Below are 16,320 nucleotides of genomic sequence, written 5' to 3'. Positions count from 1 at the left end.
GATTGATAATATTTAAAGGTCCTTATCCTGTAAGTCAAGTAAGGGACTGTTTTTAATTGACTGACAAGAATATTTTTGCCCCACTCATGAACTTGCGCTACAGTCAGTGCCAACATTAATTGTATTTTCTCCACTCTTATATATATATATATATTATATATATATATATATATATATATATATATATATATATATATATATATATATATATATAAACCTAGAGATGGTATAAATAAAAAAAATTTTTGAGCATTTAATAAAAAATGGAACTTAAAATTAAATGAAGTATTTTAAATACAGTACATTTATATAATTCTTTTACCTGCCTCCTTCACCTGAATAACCATCAGTGTCAGTCCCATACCCCAGGTACCTAGATAATCATCAGTGTCAGTCCCATACCCCAGGTACCTAGATAACCATCAGTGTCAGTCCCATTCCCCAGGTACCTAGATAACCATCAGTGTCAGTCCAATACCCCAGGTACCTAGATAACCATCAGTGTCAGTCCCATACCCCAGGTACCTAGATAACCATCAGTGTCAGTCCCATTCCCCAGGTACCTAGATAACCATCAGTGTCAGTCCCATTCCCCAGGTACCTAGATAACCATCAGTGTCAGTCCCATTCCCCAGGTACCTAGATAACCATCAGTGTCAGTCCCATACCCCAGGTACCTAGATAACCATCAGTGTTAGTCCCATACCCCAGGTACCTAGATAACCATCAGTGTCAGTCCCATACCCCAGGTACCTAGATAACCATCAGTGTTAGTCCCATACCCCAGGTACCTAGATAACCATCAGTGTTAGTCCCATACCCCAGGTACCTAGACAACCATCAGTGTTAGTCCCATACCCCAGGTACCTAGATAACCATCAGTGTCAGTCTCATACCCCAGGTACCTAAATAACCATCAGTGTTAGTCCCATACCCCAGGTACCTAGATAACCATCAGTGTCAGTCCCATACCCCAGGTACCTAGATAACCATCAGTGTCAGTCTCATACCCCAGGTACCTAGATAACCATCAGTGTCAGTCCCATACCCCAGGTCCCATACCCCAGGTACCTAGATAACCATCAGTGTCAGTCCCATACCCCAGGTACCTAGATAACCATCAGTGTCAGTCCCATACCCCAGGTACCTAGATAACCATCAGTGTCAGTCCCATACCCCAGGTACCTAGATAACCATCAGTGTCAGTCCCATACCCCAGGTACCTAGATAACCATCAGTGTTAGTCCCATACCCCAGGTACCTAGATAACCATCAGTGTCAGTCTCATACCCCAGGTACCTAGATAACCATCAGTGTCAGTCCCATACCCCAGGTACCTAGATAACCATCAGTATCAGTCCCATACCCCAGATACCTAGATAACCATCAGTGTCAGTCTCATACCCCAGGTACCTAGATAACCATCAGTGTCAGTCTCATACCCCAGGTACCTAGATAACCATCAGTGTCAGTCCCATACCCCAGGTACCTAGATAACCATCAGTGTCAGTCTCATACCCCAGGTACCTAGATAACCATCAGTGTTAGTCCCATGCCCCAGGTACCTAGATAACCATCAGTGTCAGTCCCATACCCCAGGTACCTAGATAACCATCAGTGTCAGTCTCATACCCCAGGTACCTAGATAACCATCAGTGTCAGTCCCATACCCCAGGTACCTAGATAACCATCAGTGTCAGTCCCATGCCCCAGGTACCTAGATAACCATCAGTGTCAGTCCCATACCCCAGGTACCTGGATAACCATCAGTGTCAGTCCCATGCCCCAGGTACCTAGATAACCATCAGTGTCAGTCTCATACCCCAGGTACCTGGATAACCATCAGTATCAATCCCATGCCCCAGGTACCTGGATAACCATCATTGTCAATCCCATGCCCCAGGTACCTGAATAGCCATCAATGTCAGTTCCATACCCCAGGTACCTGGATAACCATCTGTGTCAGTCCCATGCCCCAGGTACCTGGGTAACCACCAGTGTCAGCCCCATGCCCCAGATACCTAGGTAACCATCAGTGTCAGTCCCATGCCCCAGGTACCTGGATAACCATCAGTATCAATCCCATGCCCCAGGTACCTGGATAACCATCATTGTCAATCCCATGCCCCAGGTACCTGGATAACCATCATTGTCAATCCCATGCCCCAGGTACCTGGGTAACCATCATTGTCAATCCCATGCCCCAGGTACCTGGGTAACCATCATTGTCAATCCCATGCCCCAGGTACCTGGATAACCATCATTGTCAATCCCATGCCCCAGGTACCTGGATAACCATCAGTATCAATCCTATGCCCCAGATGCCTGGATAACCATCAGTGTCAGTCCCATGCCCCAAGTACCTGGGTAACTATTGGTGTCAATCCCATGCCCCAGGTACCTGGGTAACCACCCATGTCAATCCCTGAATTAAGGTTGTATGATTTCATTACTTCTGTCTTCCTTATTTAAAGTATAACTCAATATTCAGTCTGGATATTCAGCTTTTATGTACACTCAAAAGCTGTAATCTAAGGAAGTTGTTGTTAGCTAGTGGAGAAGCCTAAAATAAGACAATTTATGAAAATTTCCTGAAATATCATAACTGTTTAAATAATGCTTATTGGTTCATTCTTTATGGAGTTTACTACTATGACAATCAAATCAATTTAGTATGTATGAAATAACTTCCTGATCTGAATGAATGTACAGTACTAAATTATGGTTTTAAATATTGCTGGCTTAAATCATTCGCTACATAATTTCTGAAATGTTTCTTGACTGTATGCTGGTTCTCAGGGTACAAATTAATTGTTCATGCAACATTAAAAAACATAATATAAAAATGAAGTAAGAAAAACCTAAAAAAAAAAATTCCCAAAATCCCAGTATCCTAAAATATGACATTTGAAATTTCTGTGCATTACAGGTAGACAGTAGTAGGTAAGATATTTTGTTTGATACTGATATTATTAACCCTTAAACGGTCCAAACATATATATACGTTCACCTGCGCAGCGCCCTGAATATTTTGAAAAAAAAAAAATTTTATAGGAAAAAAGAGCATGTGGTACCCAGGCATCTCTAATTTTTTTCATATGGGGCACACTGAGTGCACACACCCATTCTCATGTCTAGGCGACTCAGGCCTATCATGCCACTGTTGAATGAATGACAGATGAAACGTATATATACGTTTGGGGCGCTACGCGAGAGAATGTATATATACGTTTGGACCGTTTAAGGGTTAATGCACAGACATTGTCAATAGATATAAGTCTTTTATTGTAATTCCACATGGTGTATTTTCCTACTTATACTAACTATAAATAATAGTTTTGGTAGTCACTTTATGAAGCTCATATAAGTGATCATCTTGTAAATATTATTAAGAATCTTAAACTGGCTGTTTTTCATGCTAAACAAATATTAAGCATTTTTCTAATTGTTAGTTATCAATTAAGCTTATTTGTACTTATAATAAAAGCAGAAAATTGTTTAATATGCCAGCTTGCTTGTTACATGTTATGGTTGTAGAATAAAATAAAGAATTATTTTTCTGAGTATTAAAAATGTTCCCTCATGTATTGATTTCCAGTTTTTTAAATTGGGTAATTATCCTTAAAAAATTAATTCATTAAAGCTAAATTGAGGCTAATACTGTACAGTAAGTACTGTGTGATTTATTGTACTATAGAGCCCTTGTGGTTTAGCGCTTCTTTTTGATTATAATAATAATAATTTATTGTACTATCTTCTGGATCTTTTCACATAAGAATTTCTCCTGCATTTTATTGTTATATTTAGGGGAAAATGCTAAACTCATAAGCATCATACAGTGCTTGGGGAATAGAAGGCAATAAGGGTCAATTCAAGGCAGGCAAAAAAGGACCAGTTCCTTGGATCAAGAGCCCCTCACCATCAAGGCACTGCCCTTAAGGAGTGTCTCACAAAACCATTTCAGAGGTACAGTACTTGCTAGATAGCTTCTAAACCACATATGCCATTACTAAAATTATGCTTTCTTTTTTTTTTTAGCTATTTTTGCTATTGGTTTCATATATCTTGTTTGAAAACTAAGTAAGAGGTTTGTTAGCTCATTGCCTTTGACTAGACTGTATTTCTTCATCCCTAATACAGTACTTTATAAATTTTCAAACAGTTCTTAGTGAAAATATGTATACTTGATGTATATTCATTCACTACCAAAATAAGGATATATTCACTACAAAATAAGGATATATTCTCTACCAAATAAGGATGTATGTTCATTCACTACCAAAATAAGGATATATTTGCTACCAAAATAAGGATATATTCACTACCAAAATAAGGATGTATGTTCATTCACTACCAAAAATAAAGATATTCTGTGTATTAATTTATTGTCAAAATAAGGATACTTAATGCGTATTTGTTTATAACCAAATTATTTTTTTGTTTTCATTATGATTAAAAGTAATTATTTGTATTATTCTTATGATTTCTTGAATGATATTTAGAGAATTTTGACTAGATTAAAACATTTTGGATCAATATTATGTACAGTGTTTCTTTATATTACCAAATGTTAACCAGAATATTTTTGTTACTTGTATTAAAATTTTCAAAGAAAATAATGTCATCAAGGTCATATGTTAAGGGGATCATTCATTATTAATATTTTTTCATTGTTGCCTGATTTTGCCAAAATTTCTGCTTAGTGGTACTTCTGAAGATTTTTTTTTTTTTTTTGTTTTTTTGCTGAAATTCAGTGCAGTCTTTGGCATGATTTTGCTCGAAATATATTCATTGTTCCTTTGAATATTTTATTGAAATAGGAATATCTTCAGATTAAACCTTTTTGTTTTGTAATTTTTAGAATATTTTGTAATGCTGTATACGTATGTAAATATATATAGAGATACCATAGTACAGGCTGGGAAAGTCACTAGGCATTAGTTATTCCTCATTTATTTATATTACACTAATGTATTTAGCCAATTTTTGTAAGAGTATTGTTACTTAATAAAGGTGTTAAAAGTAGAATATTATTTAATGGATTATTTATGAAGTGAATTAGGAATTTATTTGCTTCCATTTAAGTGAATTATGTAATTACTATGTATGTTAATAATTCTACATCATCATTATATGATAAAAGTGTGTTTAAACTTTTCTCCTGATATTTTCATTACTGATCATTTCCACACCTCTAAAAGACTGCAGAAACACTATTGGCTCTCAGTAAAAAAAAAAATGGACATAAAAGCTTTCTGTAGTTTCCTGAATTGAGCCTGAATACCTTCCATATCCCCCCCCCCCCCACATGCGCTATATAATCCTGCGGGTTTAGCGCTCCCCATGATTATAATAATAATTAGGTGTGATTTAAATATACAAATACAAATTTTTATTTCTTTGTGACACGTACTGAAACAGTCGTAGGCACAAAGGAATGCCACTAGTATGCAATGCATTTTGGGCAAACAAATCCTAATGTTTAGAGACTAAAGATTTAGATATGGATTATTAAGTAGGATTTTTTTAAGCAGTTAACTACAACCATATGTACAATAAGAAAGGGACCTAACAAACAAATAGTACAATTTCAAAAATATGACACTATTTTGAACTGATTCAGTGATATTCACTTTTGTAGAGTGATTGAATAGAGATGGCAAAGATACAGGAAGTTACTTAGTTACAGAAGAAATACCTCTTCAAGGGGGGCTCCTTGGCGTGGTGAAGAGGCTCTTGGTCTGAGGAATTAGCCCTGTCGGTCTTCTTCCTCAGACCGAACCTAATTACCCCCCATTCTCCCCTCCCCTATCCCATCCTCCCCATCCTCCCCTTTTTCCATTCCTCCTCCTCCTCCCCACCCCTCCCTTTTGCCCTTCCTCTTTTTGGCCTTTGGGATTTCTCCCACAGGCGCGCTAGTTCCTAGGTAGGGGAAAAGACACCGGGGTCCATCCCATTCCGTTGAGGTTCTTGGCGGTGGCGTAGTTTGCCGTGGAATCTGGATTGCCTGGGGATGTCCCGATCCCTCTCCGGTATCCCGCAGTAGCTTTGGGTATCTTTCGGGCGACGGGTGTATCTCTGGAAGCCGCCTTTCGGATTCCGGGGGTGGTGGCCGAAGGAGGTATGCTTTGTGGCGGATATCCGGCCGCCCTCTCTTTTGTCCACCGAGGTAGCTCGGCAGATGTGAGGTTGCTATCCCGGATTGCTGGTTTACTGGCATGAAGGGTAGGGTGTGGCACGGGTTCCATGCTGCATCTGCGCTACTAGCGGTGTTGAGGTCCTCTTGGGCGCGGAGGGAGATTTCCGGCCCTTTCATTCCTCCTGGGAACTATTCCTCCCTGCTCCCCCCTTTTTTTATTCTTTTTTTTATTTTTATTTTCTTTTCTTCTTTCTTTTTTTTTTCTTAAAAACAAAAAGCAAAGGAGTAACCTAACCATGGCAGCCCTAGTCCATGAACCCACTACCCCCGGGCCCCTTCTTGATACCGCACCCTATTCTGACCCTGCCTTGTGTTTAGACCACTCTTCGGACACTCCTGATGCCCCTGTACCTCTTGCTGGTGCTGTTTCCTCACCCGCTTCAGGTACCGGGGCTTCGACTGACTCCTTCGATTTGTCTGAACTCCGCTCTCCTTTGACTATGCTTCCGGCTTCTCCCTCTACGGAACGGCAGTTTTCGAATCGCCCACCCATTTCAAGCCGGACCAACTCCGGTCCTACTCCTAAACGCCAACGTCAATCTCCTGATGATGCTCCTACGTTACCTTCCCATTCTACTCGGAAAAGACCGACACGTCAAGCACTCCCTCTCCACGCTCAGTTTCGGACCACACAATGGACTAAATTCTTTACTTTAAGACCGACTTCTTCTTCTGCCTACCTTTCTGACCATAATATTGGCAAAGCGCTCCTGCGTCATGTTGGTAGAGATATTTCATTTCATGCTCTCAAGAGCGGTATGTGCATCATCACTGTCCAGAATGCTGCCCAAGCTCATGATCTTTCTCTCCTTTCAAATATCGATACTACTACTGTCACTATTGAAAAACATCTTTCTCTCAATTCTTGTAGTGGTACTGTCATTCTGCCCCATACCATAGTCCAACAGAATTTCCAGTCATGTGGCAATGACATTTTTGAACAGCTGGAACTCCAGGATCTCCCAATCCTCAAAGTAGACACTTATGTCCTTCCTGCCCGGGGGCGGAGACGTTACCCTTGCAATGTGGCTCGTTTAACTTTTGACAGCCGAGAACTCCCATCCTCTGTATATGTCGCGGGACATCGGTTACAAGTTCGAAAGGTGATACCTACACCGCAACAATGTAGAAATTGCTGGCGTTTTGGTCACCCAGCGAAATATTGCAGATCTATGGCCGAATGCCCAGTCTGTGGTGCCGACGACCATTCTAATACATCTTGCAGTCAACCTCCATCTTGCCTTAATTGTAATGAAGCTCACCCTTCGTACTCCTGCCGTTGCCAGGTCTACTTAAATGAACGTGAAATCCGTTGCCTCAAAGAGGCAGAAGGTCTCCCTTATGCTATGGCAGTTACTCATCTCCGTCTCCAAGGGAGACTACCCCGTGTTTCTTATTCTCGTGTTTCCAAACATCCCCCCACTTCTGGGGTCCCATCTTCTGCAGCCTCCTCTGTTGTTACCCCTCCCATAGCCACTACGGCATCTAATTCTTTTGCTGTCCTTGGCTCTGACGTCCCGACTACAACTCAGTCTGTTCTCACATCTTCGCGTCCTTCCTCACAAGCCCCAGTATCGACAAGACCTCGTACGACACCTAATACCAATCGCCCCTCTACTCAGAAATCCAAAAAATCCACATTGCTCAAATCTTCTTTGCTCCTTCCTTCCCTTCTTCCACCTCCACACTTTACCTTTCCAGTCTCTGTACCTAGTTCTTCCCCTCTCTCTGGCTCTATTACAAGTGTGGAGATTCACCCTCCTCCTCGTACTATGCCTTCCACCCCCGTCCCCTCCCAAGTTTCTCCCTCTTCTGCCACCTCCCAGGTTTCTGCCTCTTCTGTCCCCCCCCACACTTCATCTCCAGTCCCTTACACTCTTCCCTCCCCCTCTACTTTGGTACAGTCCATTACTGTCCCAATCTTTACTCACCCTCCTCCTTCTATCTCCAATATGGTCTCTCATACATCTTTGAATTCAGAAACACTTGAAGCCATTTCAGAATATATTGCAGAGACTAAACCTTCAATGGACACTGATTCACTTCCTGTTCCTTCTCTTCCCTCTCCTCCATCTTCACAATCCCATTCTTCGCAACGCTCCGTTCCTTCGCTACTTGAACGTCTTCCAATGCCACCACACGTTGACTTTTCTAACCCCTCTAGTCCGTAGGTGCCTTTACCTACAGATTCCTGGTATTTTCTTCATCGCCAATCATGGCCTATTTACAGTGGAATATCCGCGGCCTCAGGGGTAATCGGGGTGAGCTTCAGATGTTGCTTTCCAGGTTTTCCCCTGTTGGTGCTTGCTTACAAGAACCAAAATTACACTCGGCTGTCTTCCAACCTATCTCAGGCTATAATTTATTGTATTCTTCGGATCCTTTCTCAGATGGGACCTTTAATGAAAGTGCCCTTCTTCTACGCAATGATATTCCGTACTGTCAACTATTTGTCCATACCTCGCTGCATTACACTGCAGCCCGTATCCACTTGAATAAGTGGTTTACAATATGTTCTTTATATCTCTCTCCTTCTCGAGCATTTTCTATCCCAGACTTTGCCTTTCTTGTTTCATCCTTACCACCACCACTTCTGTTACTTGGTGATTTTAATGCCCACCATTTCCTCTAGGGGGGTCTCATTGTGACTCACGTGGCATCCAGTTGGAGGCTTTTCTCGCCTCTCACCCCCTCCATGTTTTAAATACGGGTACTCCCACCCATTTTGATCCTCGTACTCATACTCTCTCTTGCATCGATTTATCAGTCTGCTCTTCCTCCACTGCACTAGACTTCACCTGGTCTGTTCTACCGGACTTACATGACAGCGATCATTTTCCGATCATTCTTACTTCTTCTTATTCACCACCTTTCCGTAGCCCTCGCTGGCAATTTGATCGGGCAAATTGGGATCTTTACTCACACCTCACTGCTTTTAGTGAGGTTCCTTCTTCATCCTCCATTGATGAGCTCCTACACCTCTTCTCGACGTCAGTTTATACCGCAGCTTCTCATTCTATACCCCAAACCTCAGGCAGGCATTCTCAGAAGTGCGTGCCTTGGTGGTCTGCTTGTGCTCGTGCAGTACGTTTGAAACGTGCTGCATGGGGCAGGTACCAGTACAATAGAACCGCTGAGAGACTTCTTGATTTTAAGCAGTAGCGTGCGATCGCTCACCGTGTCATCCGTGAAGCTAAACGCACTTGTTGGCGAGACTATGTTTCCACCATCACCTCTGCTTCTTCTATGAGTGCAGTCTGGAAAAAAGTGAGGAAATTGAGTGGTAAATACTCTCCTGACCCGGCTCCTGTTCTACGGGTCGCTGGTGTTGATGTAGCAAACCCTCTCGACGTTGCCATTGAACTTGGCACACATCTGGTCCGTATTTCCCGAGGGCTCCATCTATGCCCCTCATTTCTTTCCTCAAAGTCTGCCAGAGAGTTAGTACCCTTGGACTTTTCTTCTCTCAGAGAAGAACAGTATAATGTGCCTTTTACACTTCAAGAACTGGAGGCAACGCTCTCAGCTTGCCGATCATCGGCAGCTGGGCCTGACGACATTCATATTCGTATGTTACAACATTTACATCGGTCAGCCCTTGTAGTCCTCTTACACCTCTTCAATCTTATTTGGGCACAAGGAGTTCTTCCCCAGCTGTGGAAATCTGCCATTGTTCTCCCTTTCCGCAAACCGGGTACTACAGGACATGATGCCTCCCACTATCGTCCCATCGCTCTTACTAGTGCAGTTTGCAAAGTGATGGAACGTCTCGTAAATCGACGTTTAATGTGGTATTTAGAGACACACAACAGTCTCTCCGCTAGTCAATATGGCTTTCGTAAGGGTCGTTCTACCATAGACCCCTTACTACGCTTGGATACGTATGTTCGTAATGCCTTTGCGAATAATCACTCAGTTATTGCCATATTTTTTGACCTTGAGAAGGCATATGACACAACTTGGAGGTATAATATTTTGGCCCAGGCCCATTCCTTAGGCCTCCGAGGCAATCTACCATCCTTCCTTAAGAACTTTTTAACTGACAGACATTTCCGTGTTCGAGTCAATAATGTTCTTTCCCCGGACTTCGTCCAAGCTGAAGGTGTCCCTCAGGGATGTGTTCTAAGCACAACACTTTTTCTCCTTGCTATAAATGATTTGGCCTCTGTTCTTCCACCCAATATTTGGTCATCACTCTATGTTGATGACTTCGCTATTGCTTGTGCAGGCGCTGACTGTCATCTTATTGCAGTTTCTCTCCAGCATGCGGTCGACCATGTTTCCACTTGGGCCACCACGCATGGGTTTAAATTTTCAAGTACCAAAACTCACCAAATTACTTTCACTAGACGCTCTGTTATCTCCGATCATCCTTTGTATCTCTATGGCTCCCGTATCCCCGAACGTGATATAGTCAGGTTTCTGGGCCTTCTCTTTGGCCGTAGGTTATCCTGGAAACCTCACATTACCTCTCTGAAGGCAACTTGTCACAGCTGGCTAAACCTTCTTAAAACCCTTGCTCATCTTTCCTGGGGAGCTGATCGTCAAACTCTGCTTCGCCTACATTCAGCCCTCATTTTATCGAAACTCGATTATGGTGACCAGATTTATTCCGCGGCCTCTCCTGCTACTCTCTCTAGCCTTAACTCTATCCATCACCAAGGATTACGTTTGTGCCTTGGTGCTTTTCGCTCTTCCCCTGTTGAGAGCCTCTATACAGAAGCGAATGTTCCATCCTTGTCTGATCGCCGTGATGCCCATTGCCTTCGCTACTATGTATGCTCTCACGATCTACACAATCCTTCCATTTATAGAATGGTCACCGATATTAGTAGACATTCTTTATTCGTTCGCCGCCCCTGTTTGCTCCGTCCCTTTTCTCTTTGCCTACATTCACTCTTGTCTTCCCTTCAGTTACCACCTTTATATGTTCATGTAGCATCTCACTTTTCCCTACCCCCCTGGGAAGTTCCAGCTGTTCGGGTCTGTTCTTTCTCACTCCCTTGCTCGAAAGCTCAACTGCCTACGGTGGCTTCCCGCTCTCTTTTTCTTGATCACTTCCACTCCCATTCTCATGCCACTGCTGTGTACACAGATGGCTCTAAGTCTTCAGACGGCGTCGGATTCGCAGCAGTGTTTCCGGACAGCGTTGTGCGGGGGCATTTACTATCTTCAGCTAGCATTTTTACTGCTGAACTGTATGCCATTCTTGCAGCACTTATTCGTATCACATCTATGCCTGTGTCATCATTTGTAGTAGTCTCAGACTCCCTTAGTGCTCTACAGGCTATACGAAAATTTGATACATCTCATCCCCTAGTTCTCCGTATCCAACTTTGGCTACGCCGTATCTCTACCAAACATAAAGATATTGTTTTTTGTTGGGTCCCTGGTCATGTCGACGTACAGGGCAATGAACAGGCAGACACTGCTGCGCGGTCAGCAGTACATGACCTACCAATTTCCTAACGAGGTGTTCCATTTCTGGACTATTTTGCTGCAATAGCTACCCACCTTTGCACTCGTTGGCAACAACGTTGGTCAACTCTGCTCGGTAACAAACTTCATTCTATTAAACCGAGCATAGGTTACTGGCCGTCTTCTTGTCATCAGTGCCGAGGTTGGGAGACCACTCTCTCCCACCTTCGCATTGGCCACACTCGTCTTACTCATGGGTATCTCATGGAGAGGCACCCTGTTCCTCTCTGTGAGCAGTGTCAAGTTCCAGTATCGATTAGCCACATTCTGTTAGACTGCCCTCTCTATCAACGAGCACGCAGAATTTACCTCCAACGTCATCTTCGTTCTACTACTCTCTCTTTACCTTCCCTTCTTGCTGATGGACCCTCCTTTAATCCTGACTCTCTCATTGACTTCTTGACAACGACTGATTTACTCCACAAACTCTGATGATACTTTTCGCACTCCCCTCAGCCCTTTCTAGTTCAGTCTCTTGCTGCCCTTTACCCTTTCACCATCCACTACCCCGCTGTTATCCGTAACCTATTACTCATCCATCTCCCTTTTGCCACCTGATGCCCTCGCTTCCTTCCTGCCCTGCAGCGCTGTATAGTCCTTGTGGCTTAGCGCTTCTTTTTAGATTATAATAATAATACAGAAGAAATATAATGGGACAAGATGTGTAATCAATTTTCTGAGCGAGTTGAAGGAATACCAGAAGACAAAGGACAGTTGGACGAGCTGGTTTTATCTGGCATAGCCTTTCAAAAGGCACCTCCCACTTGAAGGGTTAGTTAAAAATAGTTATGTAAATTCTCAAATAGGTTAGGTAAGTTTCTTATGTACAGTCCTTTTCAATTATTATTATAATCAAAAAGAAGCGCTAAGCCACAAGGGCTATACAGCGCTGCAGGGCAGGAAGGAAGTGAGGGCATCAGGTGGCAAAAGGGAGGTGGATGAGTAATAGGTTACGGATAACAGCGGAGCAGTGGATGGTGAAAGGGTAAAGGGCAGCAAGAGACTGAGTTAGAAAGGGCTGAGGGGAGTGCGTAAGGTATCATCAGAGTTTATGGAGTAAATCAGTCGTTGTCAAGAAGTCAATGAGAGAGTCAGGATTAAAGGAGGGTCCATCAGCAAGAAGGGAAGGTAAAGAGAGAGTAGTAGAACGAAGACGGCGTTGGAGGTAAATTCTGCATGCTCATTGATAGAGAGGGCAGTCTAACAGAATGTGGCTAATCGATACTGGAACTTGACACTGCTCACAGAGAGGTACAGGGTGCCTCTCCATGAGATACCCATGAGTAAGACGAGTGTGGCCAATGCGAAGGCGGGAGAGAGTGGTCTCCCAACCACGGCACTGATGACAAGACGGCCAGTAACCTATGCTCGGTTTAATAGAATGAAGTTTGTTACCAAGCAGAGTTGACCAACGTTGTTGCCAATGGGCACGAAGGTGGGCAGCTATTGCAGCAAAATAGTCCAGAAATGGAACACCTCTATAGGAAATTGGTAGGTCATGTACTGCTGACCGCGCAGCAGTGTCTGCCTGTTCATTGCCCTGTATGTCGACATGACCAGGGACCCAACAAAAAATAATATCCTTATGCTTCGTAGAGATACGGCATAGCCAAAGTTGGATACGGAGAACTAGGGGGTGAGATGCATCAAATTTTCGTATAGCCTGTAGAGCACTAAGGGAGTCTGAGACTACCACAAATGATGACACAGGCATAGATGCAATACGAATAAGTGCTGCAAGAATGGCATACAGTTCAGCAGTAAAAATGCTAGCCTAAGATAGTAAATGACCCTGCACGACGCTGTCCGGAAACACTGCTGCGAATCCGACGCCGTCTGAAGACTTAGAGCCATCTGTGTACACAGCAGTGGCATGAGAATGGGAGTGGAAGTGATCAAGAAAAAGAGAGTGGGAAGCCACCGTAGGCAGTTGAGCTTTCGAGCAAGGGAGTGAGAAAGAACAGACCCGAACAGCTGAAACTTCCCAGGGAGGTAGGGAAAAGTGAGATGCTACATGAACATATAAAGGTGGTAAGTGAAGGGAAGACAAGAGTGAATGTAGGCGAAGAGAAAAGGGACGGAGCAAACAGGGGCAGCGAATGAATAAAGAATGTCTACTAATATCAGTGACCATTCTATAAATGGAAGGATTGCGTAGATAGTGAGAGCGTACATAGTAGCGAAGGCAATGGGCATCACGGCGATCAGACAAGGATGGAACATTCACTTCTGCATAGAGGCTCTCAACAGGTGAAGAGCGAAAAGCACCAAGGCACAAACGTAATCCTTGGTGATGGATAGAGTTTAGGCTAAAGAAAGTAGCAGGAGAGGCCGTGGAATAAATCTGGTCACCATAATCGAGTTTCGATAAAACGAGGGCTGAATGTAGGCGAAGCAGAGTTCGATGATCAGCTCCCCAGGAGAGATGAGCAAGGGTTTTAAGAAGGTTTAGCCGGCTGTGACAAGTTGCCTTCAGAGAGGTAATGTGAGGTTTCCAGGATAACCTACGGTCAAAGAGAAGGCCTAGAAACCTGACTGTATCACGTTCGGGGATACGGGAGCCATAGAGATACAAAGGATGATCGGAGATAACAGAGCGTCTAGTGAAAGTAATTTGGTGAGTTTTGGTACTTGAAAATTTAAACCCATGCGTGGTGGCCTAAGTGGAAACACGGTTGACCGCATGCTGGAGAGAAACTGCAATAAGATGACAGTCAGCGCCTGCACAAGCAATAGCGAAGTCATCAACATAGAGTGATGACCAAATAGTCCTTTTCAAGGAGAGTCCCGTGGTGAGGTGAAAAGGTTCTTGATCTGAGGAATTAGACCTTTTATCTCCTTGCAGTGCTGTATGGTCCTTGTGATTTAGCACTTCTTTTTTTATTATACAGTGGACCCCCGCCTTACGAAAGCATCGCATTACGTTAAATTTGCCATATGAAGCATTTGAATGCAAAAATTTTGCCTTGCCTCAATAAAAAACTCGCCTTGCGTGATTCGTCCGGGACGCGTCCCACGTGTGGCCTCAGCCCCAGTGTTTACAAGCCAGCCAGTGCGGTCACATCTACTCATACATTCAGTACATTTCACATTATCCCAGTGTTTTTAGTGCTTGTAACTGCAAAATAAGTCACCATGGACCCCAAGAAAGCTTCTAGTGCCATCCCTGTGGTAAAAAGGGCGAGAATTAGTATGGAATCGAAAAGAGAGATTAAGGAAATGTGTGCAAAGTGGGTTGAACTGCAAACCTTTATGAATGAAAATCACCCTGACACAGCTACTGCAAGCCATGTTGGCAACCTGTACAATGACAATGTTATGGCCCATTTTAGGAAAGTCTTAAAGGAATGGGAGGTACAGAGCTCTATGGACAGATTTGTTGTGCGACAGAGGTCCAGTGACTCTAAAGCTGGTCCTAGTGGCATTAAAAGAAGGGAAGTAACCCCAGAAAAGGACTTGCTACCTCAAGTCCTAATGGAAGGGGATTCCCCTTCTAAACAATAACTTCCACACTCTCTCCTACTCCCATCCCATCAATCATCACCAGATCTTCAATAAAGGTAAGTTTCATGTATTCTATTCTTAGTAGAGTAGTAGTGCTGTATAGCCCTTGTGGTTTAGCGCTTCTTTTTGATTATAATAATAATAATTAGTAGAGTAGTAATTGTGCATGTTTTCTTCAGTTTGTGTGCATTAAAATTAATATTTCATGTGGTAAAATTTTTTTTTTCATACTTTGGAGTGTCAGGAACAGATTAATTTGATTTCCATTATTTCTTATGGGGAAAATTAATTCGGCTAACGATAATTTAGGCTTATGATGAGCTCTCAAGAACGGATTAATATCGTAAGGCGGGGGTCCACTGTAATAATAAATAATATCTCCTTCCTTGGACCGAATCTAATTGTCCTCCCACCCCTCTCCTCGATTTCCCTCCCCTTGCCTTTCCTTAATTTCTCTCATATCCATATGGCCTTTGGGGATAGTTCCCTTGCAAATTACAGCTCATAGGTTGAGGAAAATTGGATCATCGTCCATCCTATTCCGTTGAGGACCTCGGTGGTGGTGGTGTTTGCCATGGAATCTGGAACATCTAGGGGTGTGCTGAGCTGCCCTCAGGAGTTCTGGAAGGTGGCTTTGTGTTCAAAAGTGACAGGTATCTTTGGTAGCTGCTTGTCAGTTCTGGGAGGTGGCAGCCAAAGGGGTATGCCTCTCAGTGGGTTTCTGGTTACCCATCTCTTTGTCTGCTGAGGTAGCTCAGCGGATGTGAGGGGTGCCATCCTGGATCACTGTTTACTGACATAGAGGGTTGTAGTGATACTGCTCCTGTGGGGAGCAGCAGCAGGATAATACTGCACCACCTCTCGGGGCCCTTAACAACAACAACAGTTTGGTGTGTGTCATGGTCGCCAACACATGGTGTGTGATTCTCTTCTCTTCTACTATCCCTATATTAGTGATGCAGATTACATGGTGAGTTTAAATATGTGGCCTGTAGTTATAACTTTTCTCTTGACATATGCAAGACATCACCATCCCTGTAGAAGCCGTTATTAGATGTACTAGTCATTATATTTTGTTGTTGCAGAAGTACTATGAAGATTCTATGTTCAATAAAGCCTAGAGATAAGGCCTGTGTTTC

The 16,320-nt window shown here is 43.2% G+C and overlaps 2 long non-coding RNA genes across 2 annotated transcripts; one reads left to right on the top strand and one right to left on the bottom strand.

The window, feature by feature from the left end:
- The first annotated feature begins 185 nt into the window (after positions 1-185).
- LOC138853137 (uncharacterized) lies at positions 186-5,157 on the top strand. The gene is made up of 2 exons (XR_011392365.1): positions 186-1,053; positions 1,106-5,157. It is a non-coding gene; the product is annotated as an uncharacterized lncRNA (long non-coding RNA).
- Positions 1,252-1,700, bottom strand: LOC138853136 (uncharacterized). The gene is made up of 3 exons (XR_011392364.1): positions 1,566-1,700; positions 1,376-1,527; positions 1,252-1,337 (listed from the first exon to the last, which is right to left on the bottom strand). It is a non-coding gene; the product is annotated as an uncharacterized lncRNA (long non-coding RNA).
- Positions 5,158-16,320: the final 11,163 nt, after the last annotated feature.

Source organism: Cherax quadricarinatus, chromosome 23 (genome assembly GCF_038502225.1).
Source record: "Cherax quadricarinatus isolate ZL_2023a chromosome 23, ASM3850222v1, whole genome shotgun sequence".
NCBI lineage: Eukaryota > Metazoa > Arthropoda > Malacostraca > Decapoda > Parastacidae > Cherax > Cherax quadricarinatus.
The sequence above is the reverse complement of the archived record's forward strand: the minus strand, read 5'-3'. Positions and strand labels throughout refer to the sequence as shown.